Source organism: Tamandua tetradactyla, chromosome 3, assembly GCF_023851605.1.
Source record: "Tamandua tetradactyla isolate mTamTet1 chromosome 3, mTamTet1.pri, whole genome shotgun sequence".
NCBI lineage: Eukaryota > Metazoa > Chordata > Mammalia > Pilosa > Myrmecophagidae > Tamandua > Tamandua tetradactyla.
The window spans coordinates 59,736,089-59,752,116 of record NC_135329.1 but is presented as its reverse complement, the minus strand read 5'-3'; the positions used below and the strand labels follow the sequence as shown (position 1 = coordinate 59,752,116).

Genomic DNA, 16,028 nt, shown 5'->3' with positions numbered 1-16,028 from the left:
ACCTAGGCACAACATGGAACTCAAGTCAGATTACCCAGAACAGGGACACCTCCTACTACTATATCCTCTAGTAGAGGTGGGCTTGTAGTTCTTAGGACAACTATGAAGAAAAATCACACCCTTGGATAAACTCATTGGAGGCACTGACTGTTAGATATCCTCATCCCTGTATCCTGGGCAGGTGTGTGTCAGGAGTGCGTCAGGAAGATGTGTCAGGTAAATGCCTGTTCACGGCGAATGCCGCAGTTTCCCGAAATTTACCCATGGAACCACGCCCAATGGTGGGGGCTCCAGGCTACTGAATGGGTATGAGTGGGTATCCCTGTTCTTTCCTGGTTAGGAGGCAGGTTCTAGGCTGTATGCAGTTACAGAAAGAAGGAGGATAAGGGCCAAGGGATGTGCTGACCCCCTGAGGGAACAAACTCTGCTTCATTCAACTGCCTCAGCTGCAGGTAAATAGCAACAGCTCTCAGAGCCCATGGTACGCTACTGGGCAGGCAGTTATTTCCAGGGCTGCGATGTGGATATAATTTGGCAAAGCTAGAAAGAAAAATACCAATAATTTTGGTGAGCGAGTATTAGGGTGACTTGGACATCATGAGTGAGTGTTCACCTCCTCATTAAAATTCCCAGGGTGGGTCATGGTTGTCTGATATAGAGACTCTGCACCACTACCACAGACCTCCACCCCTACTGCCACCCACACATCCTCCAGAATGGTGTGTCCGTCTGGAACAGAGTAGGGCACTGATGCCAAGAAGCCCAAGAAATCAAGGATTCTGGAGGATTTGTGGGCAGAGGCTGAAGATTGGGGACCTGGAGAATATCCTGGGTGACCAAATGGGCCAGGGGCAACGAGGACGAAAAGGAAGTTTCTGCGGCAGCACATGTAGCCTGTGCCTGACCACCATGCACCCAAGCTGATCCCCAACCTGGAGGGAGGTGAAGGAAAGGGTGGGTCAATAGGAACTGAAGTTGGGACATAGGCATTCTTTAAAGGAGCATCCTTTTTGCTACAGGTTGTTGCACAACCTTCAAGACAGAAGTCCCGTCAGGCAACTGTGGCACCTTGTCCCTCAAAGGACAGTAAGACCAGCCAAGGGTCTACCAGCTGGGAACTCAACAGACCAAGTAAATTAAAGGGAATTTAAAGGGAATACCTTTACCCCAACCTGACGCAGAGGTGGTCAGGGTCAAACCCAGCCTACCATGCTGGTCAGGGCTCTGTCGGGGTCAGGTCACACTGGCAGGTCCACCTGTGCCAGCCTCAGACACTCACGGATCACGCCCTCCCCACAAAGACCTGCTTGTCCTGTCCTGGGCAGAGCTGAGATTCAGATGCCCCCTGGTGGATATTCTCAGCCACTGCATGTGTGTTCAGACCTTGGTCCTGGAGACTCTTTCCTCATGGGGACTCCGCGCAAGCTAGGACTGTGGGCACCGCAACCCCAGAAGAATTTACAAATGGACATGGATGTGTGTGTGAGTGAGTGCGTGTTTACGTGCAGGTATTTAATTACATACATCTATTTCCTAAGCCTGTCCACTGTTAAGACCAAGAAACAAGAATACACAAATAGAAACACACAAACAACGAAGGTCAGGATGATTACTATCTGGTAGTGCTCCTGGAAGGTTCTGTAGTTTTGAGATTAGCTCAAAACAGGCATGTGTTGCCAATTCTCATAGCTGAGAGTTGTGCACCTACATTTTTTAACTTAATAACGTTGAGACTAAGGAAGGAACCTGCCTGTGGAGGCGTCATGCTACCAGCATGAAGGCGGCATTTGTCCTCTCCCAGGGGTCTGGACTGGCTACAGCTGCTTGACCAGCTACCAGGGTTTCAGATCCATGAAACTGAAATATTATCATAGGGCACCCATTTCAGGCATTAATTTGTGACTATTTTTGCACACAGCCCTACAGAACTCGCGTGTGCCTCAAGACCTCAACGCAAGCACCTCCACGGATGCTGTGAAAGCCCCTTCTTTTCTCACTGTGAACCTATTATGAGTAACATAACAGCATCATTTTCAATATTTAAACCTATTATATATTATTGTCCTGTTAAACCTTCTGGCTAGATATTTGCCTCACATGTGGACCTAAGGTGCACCTGTCCGAAGAGGATGTCGGCAGTTGCACAAACCTGGAGAGATAACTCCACTAGACCTTCCATGGACCCTGACAACCATGAGTGTGAATCCTGGTCACATAACAAGCGGGTTCTCCCAGCCCTAGGCCAGCAATGACAGAATCTCCACGTGGAGACCTGAGCCCACTCACCTTCGCTGGCCACCCTCACGCGGCAGGACAAACAGAGCTCCCCTCCATTTTCTCCCCATGGGATCCCACAGTGGATGTGGAGAGGGGCACAAAAAAAGGATGGGGGCACACCTGCAGGGGGCTCCCTTCATTCCATGTCCAAAAGTATCCACAAGACATTGTTCAAAAGCACTCCATTTCCAGGGTTTTCCTAACTTTAACTTTATGTAAGGCTGTTCAACACAGATGCAGCTGAATCAGGGCCTGTTAACCAGAGTTCACAGATGTCTCATTCGCGGGTTTTTCTGCCTGTCTGGTATAGACTCAGTCTGGAGCTGCAGTTTGGGCTCAGAGAGGGTTGCAAGTCGATGTTCAATTTAGGGCCAGGGTCAGGGTCTGCCTGAGATTGGGCTGAGACTTAGCCTGGAGATTGAGTTGGATCTTACTCTGAGGTGAGGTTAGGGTTCTGTCTGGGGCTGAGTCAGGTTCAGCTTGGGACCTAGGTTGGAAATCTGAGGCTGTGCCATTGTTCAGTCTCTTTGGGGTGAGGTATACTTGATGCTGCCTTACTGCAAGACCCACCTGGCCCAGATCTGTGGCAGCCGCAGTCTCTCCTCAGCAGCTCCAGGCTTCTGAGAAACCAGCCCTAGTCCCCACCCTGGACAGGGACGAGGCTTTGGTGCCCCTGCGTGGTCGTTCACACCATCTGCCCACAGGCCCAAGTTGAAGTTCTCAGGCCCTGCAGGGCCATGTGGACTCCAGGACAACAAGGCAGAAAGCAGAGCAGGCACCCCTGGGTTGAAGTTCGGGCTCATTCTGGGGCAAGGACAGAACCCAGTTCAGGGTGCCCATAATGGACCACCTCTAGCCCCATCTTTCCCATTGGAGGTTGCTTTGGGCTCTTTTGAGCAACATGAAGGACTGATTATACACACATGCTCGAACACATTGGACCATACTGATCATGCATGCATTGAACATGTACCATGCATGTGTGTCAGGTGAACAAGCTGGACAGGGCTCTGGTGCCAAGAAGTTCAGGAAATTCGGATTCTGAAAACCGTGTGGACAGAAGCTGAAGATACAGGGCCAGGAGACACCCTTGGCAAGCACGTGTGCGGGTGCCAATAAGACCAAAGGAATGATTCTGGGGCAAAAGATTTATCCTGGCCCTGGTGACCTCCATGCTCCCAGCTTATGAGAAAGTGAGGAAGGAGGTGCATTGGGAGGGAACAGTCCTGAGGAAGGGGCAGTTTGGGCAGATCATCCTGGTCTAGAGAGGCCACAGCACGGTTTCTGGCCCAGAACTCAAGTCCTCTGCCAGTCCCCCGGGAATCCTTGATCCACAAAGGAGAGTAAGACATGCCAGGAGTGTGCTAGCCTGGATCTCAAACGGCAAAGGCAATCAAAAGGATGACCCTGGTGTCAGATGAGATCAGGCACACATGGAGTCATGGCTCAGCATACAGTGCTGGTCAAGCTTCAGTCAGGTTCAGGGTCACCCTGCCAGGTCATCTTGTGCAACCTCTCACAGACCAGCTCCTCCCCACAAAGACCTACCCGTCCTACCCTGGGAAGACTGAGATGCTGGAGCTCCCTGGTGGCCATGCTCCACCATTGCATGGGCTGCAGAAGACTCTGCCCTCATGGGGAGACTCTGGGCAGGAGAGCTCTGTGAACACCTCGGATCCAGGGAAATTCAGAAATGACCTGGATGTGTATGCATGTGCACTTCTGTGCATACATTTATTTCCTAACTCTATCCAAAGAGCGATACAAAAAGTGGCAACACACCACACGCACACACATAACACAGGAGGAAAGTACTCAGAGTTTTGTACTGTTCTTGCAAAGTTTCTGTACTTTTGAGAAATACCTCAAATTAGACAATATGTGCTGACATTGATCAAGGCTGAATTGTGTGAGCCAACATCTGTTTAATGTTTTAAATGGAGATTAAGGAAACAAACCAACATCGGGGCTTAAACTATCTACTAGATTTGGACTATCTTTTATGCAGCCTGAGAGAACTGATGCATGTCTCAAGCATTTCCATGGATCAGAGCCTGGGCACCAATGCTCCAGGACATCCTGTTGCTGCAGTGTCCCACCCTGCCTCTGAGGAGGTCAGAGCTGTATCAGTGACCACAACTGTTGCTGATTCAAGTCCAGCTTTGGAGCTCAATGTGGTCCAGGTGAACTCACTTGATGTTGACCCAGTGCACATTCACACTGACCCAGATCCACCATGTAAAAGCCCCACCCTCTCTATCAGGCAAGCTTGCTGCTGCGAAAAGAGCTGAGGCTCTGACATCCCCGTCCGGTTGTTAGCACCATCTTCATTTCCGGCCAACAAAAACCCTTCCCAGAACGAAGGTCATAGGCTCAGCCCCAAAATTGCCGCAGGGGCTCCAGCAGGTCAAATGCTGGGCAAAAAGCAGGCATCCTAGAACAGGGTCCCGGCTCACCTAGGCACAACATGGAACTCAAGTCAGATTACCCAGAACAGGGACACCTACTACTATATCCTCTAGTAGAGGTGGGCTTGTAGTTCTTAGGACAACTATGAAGAAAAATCACACCCTCGGATAAACTCATTGGAGGCACTGACTGTTAGATATCCTCATCCCTGTATCCTGGGCAGGTGTGTGTCAGGAGTGCGTCAGGAAGATGTGTCAGGTAAATGCCTGTTCACGGCGAATGCCGCAGTTTCCCGAAATTTACCCGTGGAACCACGCCCAATGGAGGGGGCTCCAGGCTACTGAATGGGTATGAGTGGGTATCCCTGTTATTTCCTGGTTAGGAGGCAGGTTCCAGGCTGTATACAGTTACAGAAAGAAGGAGGATAAGGCCCAAGGGGTGTGCTGACCCCTTGAGGGAACAAACTCTGCTTCATTCAACTGCCTCAGCTGCAGGTAAATAGCAACAGCTCTCAGAGCCCATGGTAGGCTACTGGGCAGGCAGTTATTTCCAGGGCTGCCATGTGGATATGATTTGGCAAAGCTAGAAAGAAAAATACCAATAATTTTGGTGAGCGAGTATTGGGGTGACTTGGACATCATGAGTGAGTGTTCACCTCCTCATTAAAATTCCCAGGGTGGGTCATGGTTTTCTGATATAGAGACTCTGCACCACTACCACAGACCTCCACCCCTACTGCCACCCACACATCCTCCAGAATGGTGTGTCCGTCTGGAACAGAGTAGGGCACTGATGCCAAGAAGCCCAAGAAATCAAGGATTCTGGAGGATTTGTGGGCAGAGGCTGGAGATTGGGGACCTGGAGAACACCCAGGGTGACCAAGTGGGCCAGGGGCAACGAGGACAAAAAGGAAGTTTCTGCGGCAGCACCTTTAGCCTGTGCCTGACCACCATGCACCCAAGCTGATCCCCAACCTGGAGGGAGGTGAAGGAAAGGGAAGGGTCAATAGGAACTGAAGTTGGGACATGGGCATTCTTTAAAGGAGCATCCTGATTGCTACACGTTGCTGCACAACCATCAAGACAGAAGTCCCGTCAGGCAACTGTGGCTCCTTGTCCCTCAAAGGACAGTAAGACCAGCCAAGGGTCTACCAGCTGGGAACTCAACAGACCAAGTAAATTAAAGGGAATTTAAAGGGAATACCTTTACCCCAACCTGACGCAGAGGTGGTCAGGGTCAAACCCAGCCTACCATGCTGGTCAGGGCTCTGTCGGGGTCAGGTCACACTGGCAGGTCCACCTGTGCCAGCCTCAGACACTCACGGATCACGCCCTCCCCACAAAGACCTGCTTGTCCTGTCCTGGGCAGAGCTGAGATTCAGATGCCCCCTGGTGGATATTCTCAGCCACTGCATGTGTGTTCAGACCTTGGTCCTGGAGACTCTTTCCTCATGGGGACTCCGCGCAAGCTAGGACTGTGGGCACCGCAACCCCAGAAGAATTTACAAATGGACATGGATGTGTGTGTGAGTGAGTGCGTGTTTACGTGCAGGTATTTAATTACATACATCTATTTCCTAAGCCTGTCCACTGTTAAGACCAAGAAACAAGAATACACAAATAGAAACACACAAACAACGAAGGTCAGGATGATTACTATCTGGTAGTGCTCCTGGAAGGTTCTGTAGTTTTGAGATTAGCTCAAAACAGGCATGTGTTGCCAATTCTCATAGCTGAGAGTTGTGCACCTACATTTTTTAACTTAATAACGTTGAGACTAAGGAAGGAACCTGCCTGTGGAGGCGTCATGCTACCAGCATGAAGGCGGCATTTGTCCTCTCCCAGGGGTCTGGACTGGCTACAGCTGCTTGACCAGCTACCAGGGTTTCAGATCCATGAAACTGAAATATTATCATAGGGCACCCATTTCAGGCATTAATTTGTGACTATTTTTGCACACAGCCCTACAGAACTCGCGTGTGCCTCAAGACCTCAACGCAAGCACCTCCACGGATGCTGTGAAAGCCCCTTCTTTTCTCACTGTGAACCTATTATGAGTAACATAACAGCATCATTTTCAATATTTAAACCTATTATATATTATTGTCCTGTTAAACCTTCTGGCTAGATATTTGCCTCACATGTGGACCTCAGGTGCACCTGTCCGAAGAGGATGTCGGCAGTTGCACAAACCTGGAGAGATAACTCCACTAGACCTTCCATGGACCCTGACAGCCATGAGTGTGAATCCTGGACACATAACAAGCGGGTTCTCCCAGCCCTAGGCCAGCAATGACAGAATCTCCACGTGGAGACCTGAGCCCACTCACCTTCGCTGGCCACCCTCACGCGGCAGGACAAACAGAGCTCCCCTCCATTTTCTCCCCATGGGATCCCACAGTGGATGTGGAGAGGGGCACAAAAAAAGGATGGGGGCACACCTGCAGGGGGCTCCCTTCATTCCATGTCCAAAAGTATCCACAAGACATTGTTCAAAAACACTCCATTTCCAGGGTTTTCCTAACTTTAAGTTTATGTAAGGCTGTTCAACACAGATGCAGCTGAATCAGGGCCTGTTAACCAGAGTTCACAGATGTCTCATTCGCGGGTTTTTCTGCCTGTCTGGTATAGAATCAGACTCAGTCTGGAGCTGCAGTTTGGGCTCAGAGAGGGTTGCAAGTCGATGTTCAATTTAGGGCCAGGGTCAGGGTCTGCCTGAGATTGGGCTGAGACTTAGCCTGGAGATTGAGTTGGATTTTACTCTGAGATGAGGTTAGGGTTCTGTCTGGGGCTGAGTCAGGTTCAGCTTGGGACCTAGGTTGGAAATCTGAGGCTGTGCCATTGTTCAGTCTCTTTGGGGTGAGGTATACTTGATGCTGCCTTACTGCAAGACCCACCTGGCCCAGATCTGTGGCAGCCGCAGTCTCTCCTCAGCAGCTCCAGGCTTCTGAGAAACCAGCCCTAGTCCCCACCCTGGACAGGGACGAGGCTTTGGTGCCCCCGCGTGGTCGTTCACACCATCTGCCCACAGGCCCAAGTTGAAGTTCTCAGGCCATGCAGGGCCATGTGGACTCCAGGACAACAAGGCAGAAAGCAGAGCAGGCACCCCTGGGTTGAAGTTCGGGCTCATTCTGGGGCAAGGACAGAACCCAGTTCAGGGTGCCCATAATGGACCACCTCTAGCCCCATCTTTCCCATTGGAGGTTGCTTTGGGCTCTTTTGAGCAACATGAAGGACTGATTATACACACATGCTCGAACACATTGGACCATACTGATCATGCATGCATTGAACATGTACCATGCATTGAACAGGTACCATGCATGTGTGTCAGGTGAACAAGCTGGACAGGGCTCTGGTGCCAAGAAGTTCAGGAAATTCGGATTCTGAAAACCGTGTGGACAGAAGCTGAAGATACAGGGCCAGGAGACACCCTTGGCAAGCACGTGTGCGGGTGCCAATAAGACCAAAGGAATGATTCTGGGGCAAAAGATTTATCCTGGCCCTGGTGACCTCCATGCTCCCAGCTTATGAGAAAGTGAGGAAGGAGGTGCATTGGGAGGGAACAGTCCTGAGGAAGGGGCAGTTTGGGCAGATCATCCTGGTCTAGAGAGGCCACAGCACGGTTTCTGGCCCAGAACTCAAGTCCTCTGCCAGTCCCCCGGGAATCCTTGATACACAAAGGAGAATAAGACACGCCAGGAGTGTGCTAGCCTGGATCTCAAACGGCAAAGGCAATCAAAAGGATGACCCTGGTGTCAGATGAGATCAGGCACACATGGAGTCATGGCTCAGCATACGGTGCTGGTCAAGCTTCAGTCAGGTTCAGGGTCACCCTGCCAGGTCGTCTTGTGCAGACTCTCACAGACCAGCTCCTTCCCACAAAGACCTACCCGTCCTACCCTGGGAAGACTGAGATGCTGGAGCTCCCTGGTGGCCATGCTCCACCATTGCATGGGCTGCAGAAGACTCTGCCCTCATGGGGAGACTCTGGGCAGGAGAGCTCTGTGAACACCTCGGATCCAGGGAAATTCAGAAATGGCCTGGATGTGTATGCATGTGCACTTCTGTGCATACATTTATTTCCTAACTCTATCCAAAGAGCGATACAAAAAGTGGCAACACACCACACGCACACACATAACACAGGAGGAAAGTACTCAGAGTTTTGTACTGTTCTTACAAAGTTTCTGAACTTTTGAGAAAAACCTGAAAACAGAAAATATGTGCTTCCATTGATCAAGGCTGAATTGTGTGAGCCAACATCTGTTTAATGTTTTAAATGGAGATTAAGGAAACAAACCAACATCGGGGCTTAAACTATCTACTAGATTTGGACTGTATTTTATGCAGCCTGAGAGAACTGATGCATGTCTCAAGCATTTCCATGGATCAGAGCCTGGACACCAATGCTCCAGGACATCCTGTTGCTGCAGTGTCCCACCCTGCCACTGAGGAGGTCAGAGCTGCATCAGTGACCACAACTGTTGCTGATTCAAGTCCAGCTTTGGAGCTCAATGTGGTCCAGGTGAACTCACTTGATGTTGACCCAGTGCACATTCACACTGACCCAGATCCACCATGCAAAAGCCCCACCCTCTCTATCAGGCAAGCTTGCTGCTGCGAAAACAGCTGAGGCTCTGACATCCCCGTCCGGTTGTTAGCACCATCTTCATTTCCGGCCAACAAAAAACCCTTCCCAGAACGAGGGTCATAGGCTCAGCCCCAAAATTAACACAGGGACTCCAGCAGGTCAAATGCTGGGCAAAAAGCAGGCATCCTAGAACAGGGTCCCGGCTCACCTAGGCACAACATGGAACTCAAGTCAGGTTACCCAGAACAGGGACACCTCCTACTACTATATCCTCTAGTAGAGGTGGGCTTGTAGTTCTTAGGACAACTATGAAGAAAAATCACACCCTCAGATAAACTCATTGGAGGCACTGACTGTTAGATATCCTCATCCCTGTATCCTGGGCAGGTGTTTGTCAGGAGTGCGTCAGGAAGATGTGTCAGGTAAATGCCTGTTCACGGCAAATGCCGCAGTTTCCCGAAATTTACCCATGGAACCACGCCCAATGGTGGGGGCTCCAGGCTACTGAATGGGTATGAGTGGGTATCCCTGTTCTTTCCTGGTTAGGAGGTAGGTTCCAGGCTGTATACAGTTACAGAAAGAAGGATAAGGCCCAAGGGATGTGCTGACCCCCTGAGGGAACAAACACTGCTTCATTCAACTGCCTCAGCTGCAGGTAAATAGCAACAGGTCTCAGAGCCCACGGTAGGCTACTGGGCAGGCAGTTATTTCCAGGGCTGCCATGTGGATATGATTTGGCAAAGCTAGAAAGAAAAATACCAATAATTTTGGTGAGCGAGTATTGGGGTGACTTGGACATCATGAGTGAGTGTTCACCTCCTCATTAAAATTCCCAGGGTGGGTCATGGTTTTCTGATATAGAGACTCTGCACCACTACCACAGACCTCCACCCCTACTGCCACCCACACATCCTCCAGAATGGTGTGTCCGTCTGGAACAGAGTAGGGCACTGATGCCAAGAAGCCCAAGAAATCAAGGATTCTGGAGGATTTGTGGGCAGAGGCTGAAGATTGGGGACCTGGAGAATATCCAGGGTGACCAAGTGGGCCAGGGGCAACGAGGACAAAAAGGAAGTTTCTGCGGCAGCACCTTTAGCCTGTGCCTGACCACCATGCACCCAAGCTGATCCCCAACCCGGAAGGAGGTGAAGGAAAGGGAAGGGTCAATAGGAACTGAAGTTGGGACATGGGCATTCTTTAAAGGAGCAGCCTTATTGGTACAGGTTGTTGCACAACCATCAGGACAGAAGTCCCGTCAGGCAACTGTGGCTCCTTGTCCCTCAAAGGACAGTAAGACCAGCCAAGGGTCTACCAGCTGGGAACTCAACAGACCAAGTAAATTAAAGGGAATACCCCAACCCCAACCTGATGCAGAGGTGGTCAGGGTCAAACCCAGCCTACCATGCTGGTCAGGGCTCTGTCGGGGTCAGGTCACACTGGCAGGTCCACCTGTGCCAGCCTCAGACACTCACGGATCACGCCCTCCCCACAAAGACCTGCTTGTCCTGTCCTGGGCAGAGCTGAGATTCAGATGCCCCCTGGTGGATATTCTCAGCCACTGCATGTGTGTTCAGACCTTGGTCCTGGAGACTCTTTCCTCATGGGGACTCCGCGCAAGCTAGGACTGTGGGCACCGCAACCCCAGAAGAATTTACAAATGGACATGGATGTGTGTGTGAGTGAGTGCGTCTTTATGTGCAGGTATTTAATTACATACATCTATTTCCTAAGCCTGTCCACTGTTAAGACCAAGAAACAAGGATACACAAATAGAAACACACAAACAACGAAGGTCAGGATGATTAGAATCTGGTAGTGCTCCTGGAAGTTTCTGTAATTTTGAGATTAGCTCAAAACAGGCATGTGTTGCCAATTCTCATAGCTGAGAGTTGTGCACCTACATTTTTTAACTTAATAACGTCGAGACTAAGGAAGGAACCTGCCTGTGGAGGCGTCATGCTACCAGCATGAAGGCGGCATTTGTCCTCTCCCAGGGGTCTGGACTGGCTACAGCTGCTTGACCAGCTACCAGGGTTTCAGATCCATGAAACTGAAATATTATCATAGGGCACCCATTTCAGGCATTAATTTGTGACTATTTTTGCACACAGCCCTACAGAACTGACGTGTGCCTCAAGACCTCAGCGCAAGCACCTCCACGGATGCTGTGAAAGCCCCTTCTTTTCTCACTGTGAAGCTATTATGAGTAACATAACAGCATCAATTTCAATATTTAAACCTATTATATATTATTGTCCTGTTAAACCTTCTGGCTAGATATTTGCCTCACATGTGGACTTCAAGTGCACCTGTCCAAAGAGGATGTCGGCAATTGCACAAACCTGGAGAGATAGCTCCACTAGAGCTTTCATGGACCCTGACAACCATGAGTGTCAATCCTGGTCACATAACAAGCCGGTTCTCCCAGCCCTAGGGCAGCAATGACCGTATCTCCACGTGGAGACCTGAGCCCACTCACCTTCGCTGGCCTCCCTCACCCGGCAGGACAAACAGAGCTCCCCTCCATTTGCTCCCCATGGGATTTCACAATGGATGTGGAGAGAGGCATAAAAAAGGAAGGGGGCACACCTGCAGGGGGCTCGCTTCATCCCATGTCCAAAAGTATCCATAAGACATTGTCCAAAAGCACTCCATTTCCAGGGTTTTCCTAACTTTAACTTTACGTAAGGCTGTTCAACACAGACGCAGCTGGATCAGGGCCTGTTAACCAGAGCTCACAGATGTCTCATTCGCGGGTTTTTCTGCCTGTCTGGTATAGAATCAGACTCAGTCTGGAGCTGCAGTTTGGGCTCAGAGAGGGTTGCAAGTAGATGTTCAATTTAGGGCCAGGGTCAGGGTCTGCCTGAGATTGGGCTGAGACTTAGCCTGGAGATTGAGTTGGATCTTACTCTGAGATGAGGTTAGGGTTCTGTCTGGGGCTGAGTCAGGTTCAGCCTAGGACCTAGGTTGGAAATCTGAGGCTGTGCCATTGTTCAGTCTCTTTGGGGTGAGGTATACTTGATGCTGCCTTACTGCAAGACCCACCTGGCCCAGATCTGTGGCAGCCGCAGTCTCTCCTCAGCAGCTCCAGGCTTCTGAGAAACCAGCCCTAGTCCCCACCCTGGACAGGGACGAGGCTTTGGTGCCCCCGCGTGGTCGTTCACACCATCTGCCCACAGGCCCAAGTTGAAGTTCTCAGGCCATGCAGGGCCATGTGGACTCCAGGACAACAAGGCAGAAAGCAGAGCAGGCACCCCTGGGTTGAAGTTCGGGCTCATTCTGGGGCAAGGACAGAACCCAGTTCAGGGTGCCCATAATGGACCACCTCTAGCCCCATCTTTCCCATTGGAGGTTGCTTTGGGCTCTTTTGAGCAACATGAAGGACTGATTATACACACATGCTCGAACACATTGGACCATACTGATCATGCATGCATTGAACATGTACCATGCATTGAACAGGTACCATGCATGTGTGTCAGGTGAACAAGCTGGACAGGGCTCTGGTGCCAAGAAGTTCAGGAAATTCGGATTCTGAAAACCGTGTGGACAGAAGCTGAAGATACAGGGCCAGGAGACACCCTTGGCAAGCACGTGTGCGGGTGCCAATAAGACCAAAGGAATGATTCTGGGGCAAAAGATTTATCCTGGCCCTGGTGACCTCCATGCTCCCAGCTTATGAGAAAGTGAGGAAGGAGGTGCATTGGGAGGGAACAGTCCTGAGGAAGGGGCAGTTTGGGCAGATCATCCTGGTCTAGAGAGGCCACAGCACGGTTTCTGGCCCAGAACTCAAGTCCTCTGCCAGTCCCCCGGGAATCCTTGATACACAAAGGAGAATAAGACACGCCAGGAGTGTGCTAGCCTGGATCTCAAACGGCAAAGGCAATCAAAAGGATGACCCTGGTGTCAGATGAGATCAGGCACACATGGAGTCATGGCTCAGCATACGGTGCTGGTCAAGCTTCAGTCAGGTTCAGGGTCACCCTGCCAGGTCGTCTTGTGCAGACTCTCACAGACCAGCTCCTTCCCACAAAGACCTACCCGTCCTACCCTGGGAAGACTGAGATGCTGGAGCTCCCTGGTGGCCATGCTCCACCATTGCATGGGCTGCAGAAGACTCTGCCCTCATGGGGAGACTCTGGGCAGGAGAGCTCTGTGAACACCTCGGATCCAGGGAAATTCAGAAATGGCCTGGATGTGTATGCATGTGCACTTCTGTGCATACATTTATTTCCTAACTCTATCCAAAGAGCGATACAAAAAGTGGCAACACACCACACGCACACACATAACACAGGAGGAAAGTACTCAGAGTTTTGTACTGTTCTTACAAAGTTTCTGAACTTTTGAGAAAAACCTGAAAACAGAAAATATGTGCTTCCATTGATCAAGGCTGAATTGTGTGAGCCAACATCTGTTTAATGTTTTAAATGGAGATTAAGGAAACAAACCAACATCGGGGCTTAAACTATCTACTAGATTTGGACTGTATTTTATGCAGCCTGAGAGAACTGATGCATGTCTCAAGCATTTCCATGGATCAGAGCCTGGACACCAATGCTCCAGGACATCCTGTTGCTGCAGTGTCCCACCCTGCCACTGAGGAGGTCAGAGCTGCATCAGTGACCACAACTGTTGCTGATTCAAGTCCAGCTTTGGAGCTCAATGTGGTCCAGGTGAACTCACTTGATGTTGACCCAGTGCACATTCACACTGACCCAGATCCACCATGCAAAAGCCCCACCCTCTCTATCAGGCAAGCTTGCTGCTGCGAAAACAGCTGAGGCTCTGACATCCCCGTCCGGTTGTTAGCACCATCTTCATTTCCGGCCAACAAAAAACCCTTCCCAGAACGAGGGTCATAGGCTCAGCCCCAAAATTAACACAGGGACTCCAGCAGGTCAAATGCTGGGCAAAAAGCAGGCATCCTAGAACAGGGTCCCGGCTCACCTAGGCACAACATGGAACTCAAGTCAGGTTACCCAGAACAGGGACACCTCCTACTACTATATCCTCTAGTAGAGGTGGGCTTGTAGTTCTTAGGACAACTATGAAGAAAAATCACACCCTCAGATAAACTCATTGGAGGCACTGACTGTTAGATATCCTCATCCCTGTATCCTGGGCAGGTGTTTGTCAGGAGTGCGTCAGGAAGATGTGTCAGGTAAATGCCTGTTCACGGCAAATGCCGCAGTTTCCCGAAATTTACCCATGGAACCACGCCCAATGGTGGGGGCTCCAGGCTACTGAATGGGTATGAGTGGGTATCCCTGTTCTTTCCTGGTTAGGAGGTAGGTTCCAGGCTGTATACAGTTACAGAAAGAAGGATAAGGCCCAAGGGATGTGCTGACCCCCTGAGGGAACAAACACTGCTTCATTCAACTGCCTCAGCTGCAGGTAAATAGCAACAGGTCTCAGAGCCCACGGTAGGCTACTGGGCAGGCAGTTATTTCCAGGGCTGCCATGTGGATATGATTTGGCAAAGCTAGAAAGAAAAATACCAATAATTTTGGTGAGCGAGTATTGGGGTGACTTGGACATCATGAGTGAGTGTTCACCTCCTCATTAAAATTCCCAGGGTGGGTCATGGTTTTCTGATATAGAGACTCTGCACCACTACCACAGACCTCCACCCCTACTGCCACCCACACATCCTCCAGAATGGTGTGTCCGTCTGGAACAGAGTAGGGCACTGATGCCAAGAAGCCCAAGAAATCAAGGATTCTGGAGGATTTGTGGGCAGAGGCTGAAGATTGGGGACCTGGAGAATATCCAGGGTGACCAAGTGGGCCAGGGGCAACGAGGACAAAAAGGAAGTTTCTGCGGCAGCACCTTTAGCCTGTGCCTGACCACCATGCACCCAAGCTGATCCCCAACCCGGAAGGAGGTGAAGGAAAGGGAAGGGTCAATAGGAACTGAAGTTGGGACATGGGCATTCTTTAAAGGAGCAGCCTTATTGGTACAGGTTGTTGCACAACCATCAGGACAGAAGTCCCGTCAGGCAACTGTGGCTCCTTGTCCCTCAAAGGACAGTAAGACCAGCCAAGGGTCTACCAGCTGGGAACTCAACAGACCAAGTAAATTAAAGGGAATACCCCAACCCCAACCTGATGCAGAGGTGGTCAGGGTCAAACCCAGCCTACCATGCTGGTCAGGGCTCTGTCGGGGTCAGGTCACACTGGCAGGTCCACCTGTGCCAGCCTCAGACACTCACGGATCACGCCCTCCCCACAAAGACCTGCTTGTCCTGTCCTGGGCAGAGCTGAGATTCAGATGCCCCCTGGTGGATATTCTCAGCCACTGCATGTGTGTTCAGACCTTGGTCCTGGAGACTCTTTCCTCATGGGGACTCCGCGCAAGCTAGGACTGTGGGCACCGCAACCCCAGAAGAATTTACAAATGGACATGGATGTGTGTGTGAGTGAGTGCGTCTTTATGTGCAGGTATTTAATTACATACATCTATTTCCTAAGCCTGTCCACTGTTAAGACCAAGAAACAAGGATACACAAATAGAAACACACAAACAACGAAGGTCAGGATGATTAGAATCTGGTAGTGCTCCTGGAAGTTTCTGTAATTTTGAGATTAGCTCAAAACAGGCATGTGTTGCCAATTCTCATAGCTGAGAGTTGTGCACCTACATTTTTTAACTTAATAACGTCGAGACTAAGGAAGGAACCTGCCTGTGGAGGCGTCATGCTACCAGCATGAAGGCGGCATTTGTCCTCTCCCAGGGGTCTGGACTGG

At 50.5% G+C, this 16,028-nt stretch overlaps 1 long non-coding RNA gene across 1 annotated transcript; it reads left to right on the top strand.

The window, feature by feature from the left end:
- The first annotated feature begins 361 nt into the window (after positions 1 to 361).
- Positions 362 to 2,054, top strand: LOC143676100 (uncharacterized). The gene is made up of 3 exons (XR_013171816.1): positions 362 to 452; positions 1,020 to 1,131; positions 1,919 to 2,054. It is a non-coding gene; the product is annotated as an uncharacterized LOC143676100 (long non-coding RNA).
- Positions 2,055 to 16,028: the final 13,974 nt, after the last annotated feature.